Source organism: Morone saxatilis, unplaced genomic scaffold (genome assembly GCF_004916995.1).
Source record: "Morone saxatilis isolate NCDOM2014 unplaced genomic scaffold, NCSU_SB_2.0 Contig1, whole genome shotgun sequence".
Lineage (NCBI taxonomy): Eukaryota > Metazoa > Chordata > Actinopteri > Moronidae > Morone > Morone saxatilis.
Window position 1 is genome coordinate 11,867,154 of NW_023339651.1, and position 3,061 is coordinate 11,870,214.

General features: G+C 39.3%; 1 protein-coding gene across 1 annotated transcript in view; it reads left to right on the forward strand.

Annotated features, from left to right (window-relative positions):
• The window catches only part of LOC118328594 (carnitine O-palmitoyltransferase 1, liver isoform-like), a gene marked incomplete in the record, with an annotated part of 13,068 nt that overhangs the window by 274 nt on the left and 9,733 nt on the right, over nucleotides 1–3,061 (forward strand).

Here is a 3,061-nt window from a genome sequence, read left to right on the forward strand (position 1 = left end):
GGCTGCTCAACGGTCGCATCTTTCCCCGACCGTTGAGCAGCCCGCCAGTAGCCGTTGGTGTGCAGCTCACTAACGGACATAATGGGCTGGGCACTCGGCTAGCCGCAGCTAGCACCAGCTAACATTCATACCCGCTCTCGTTAAAACGTCAGCCGGCGTTCACGTCCGACTGCCGGCTGCGAACAAACGTAACCTGACATAAAAGCTAACATTAGCGTGGAGCTTTTTAGATGTGTTGATAATGCGAGCTTGATAACTAAATGCGTTAAAGATGATGAATGTTGACACTACTGCTTGACGTTCAAACTGCACGTTGGCGTCATTTCTTTTTATCTTTATTTTTTTTTATTTTTTTTACTAACGTTGAAGTGTTAGCAACCTATAATAACCATGTTTTTCTATTGCTGTCTGCTCTCTTGTGTGTTCTGACCTGGCTGAAATGTCACCTTAACCTTTACCACTGTGTGCTTTGATTGTTGATGTTAGCTACGTTTTGGGAAGTTGTCCTATTACCTATCTTTACATAGTCAGTGATAAAGTGCAGGTTTTCACTCATGTTTCTGTAGAGTTTACACATTAGCTACTTCCAGTCAGACGTGTTCTGCTTTTAAAATACTGACATTCCTCTCTGCCCAGCCCTGTTTCTACAAAAACACTGACAATAAATAAAGACACAAGTGGCTTGCAGGCACTTTAAAGTCCTGTGTATTTGAAATGTCTGGATATGTTCTGTTAGCTGAGACTCTGCTGACTAACTTTATATAAAGCTCTCCAAAACAAAGTTAGTTTGGGAGTTTTTCAGTACACCAGATAAAAGCCCTGCAGATATTAAAGTATCATTTGATGATGTGATTTTGCACACCGAATGGAAAAGGAAAGAAAACATAGTATGACCTACCAAAGGATGTCAAGCTCATAAGAGATTACTACGCTCACATGTTTTAGAAGTAGCCACAATGTGATTTTAAAAGTTGTGGCAAGTTTAAACTTTGTCTTTTCAAGTTCTGCGAATGATGAAAAAAAGCGAGCTAATTGTATCTGAGATCCTTCTTGTGCAATCACGGTCACTTGACCGTTAAAGGGAGATGTGAGAATAAAAAGAAGCCCACATGATGGTCAGCTTACTTTAATATTAGCGGACAAAATCACATGATTGTCCAAAAAGAGTCGATGGGATACTGGGTAGTCATCCCTGGAGAGGACATTTAAACATCTAATATGTAATGACAACGACACTTTGTATGAAATACTTAATTGATTCAACAGTATCAGATTTTACATTTAAAACTACTTTATTCGATAATGATCGGCCTCTAATGTCCTCAGTGGCTGAAATATAACCTTATAACTGTATTGTGTGTCAGGTGTTCGGGTTCTGTGGTATGTTTGGGTGTTTTTGGTGAACTCAAATATGAAAATTAAATAATATATATAGAATATTACTGTGCGACTGTGATACCAGTAATCTGACGATATTACATTTTCACTTGTTGCCATAATTGGGCCACAACAGTTTTATTTCCATCTTTTCTTTATGCCTTATCGGACAGGAAAAGGTTTGTCAAGATAAGTTATGATAAGGAGCTGAGTCAGAGCTTACTGACTGTGAACTGTTAACTATTAACCAAACATTACATTGTAGTGACTCTTTACTGAAACTTGCATATCTTGAAAAGACATAACATTCGAACAAAAATGATAATTTCTGTTCCGTTCCTTTTGTTTTTTATTACACTTTGTATGACAGTTTGCTACCATAAAACTTAAATAATCTACCATAAGTAATGGAGTAGCAGGCCTACAGTATGTGTCTCAAGTCTGGTTCATTGGGTCTTTTTATTATGGTTTTCCACGCTCCTCCGAGGTGTTTACCTTTACCTAGTTTACACATACTGGTCCTGCCTTCCTCTGTCCTCTAATGTTGATCCACTTGCTTTCTGTCTGCAAGTTTTCCAAAGATCAAAATGTTAAGTTGTTTAGTTCTTGTTTCATATCAAGGAAGTAAAAAAAAAACAGCATTATATCAGTTATTTTGAAAAACTCTTTAAACTGTAACATCTGTGAATGCGCTCTTATTCATAGCCAATCCCTGTTATTAATTACTCTATTCAACGACACTATATTTGTAGCCTAATCAAACATATTGTGTTAAGCTGTATCATTGTTTAGAAGTCTTTTTATATAACACAGCTTTAAAGACATAAGCTCTAAGTGAATTGCAGAGATGCTAACACTGTCAACGCAGATTGAGCTCTCAAAAAACATTTATTCCTGTCCAAGGAGTATCGTTGATAAAGTTTGATGCCGTGGCTCCGTTGGTGTCCGTACAGCGAGCTGTGAGCTGAGCAGGTGTGTTGTGTTACAGGTACAACCGTATCTGCCAGATCTGACCTAAAGACCAGAACCTCAATGGGACCTATGGACGATGAGGGGATTGTGTGTGTTTGCCTTTTTTTTTTTAAACGCACACAACAAGAGCGGATGTGACATCCACCGGGTGCAGTGTCACAGTGACTAAACCTCAGGGCATTATCCATAGCCTATTTGTGGAGGAAAATCAATTCCCTTTGTGAATAGAAGCAGTCATTGCCTTAAACTAAAATACAGATAAGCAGCCAGTCAGCGCTTCCCCATCACACTGCATACATTTCAAGCTGACTTTGCTTCTGAAAGGACTCATAAATAATGCGTCTCTTTTGAGCTGCTCTTAAAAAATGCTCATGAATAAGATGGATGTGTTTCGCCAGGCACACACAAATTTTGCAATTCATCATCAGTTTGATGAATCATCTGTACGGTCCCGTCACAGCACCTGCTCCCACCTTCAGGGCTCATTTTGCCATCGGCTGCAGTTGCATACATTAACTGTGATCACAGCTCAGAGAGCCTAAAGGACGTTTACGTTGCTCTCTTTGTTTAAGTGGGTCATTGTAAGGTATAAAAAGTCGTAATCTGCCTCCTGGGTACCTCAGTGGTACAGTCGAGTTCTCGTCAGATGGTTTATATCGAGCCAGGAACTTCTGAGCAGTATAAAATATCATTAAAGGGACACTTCACCCAT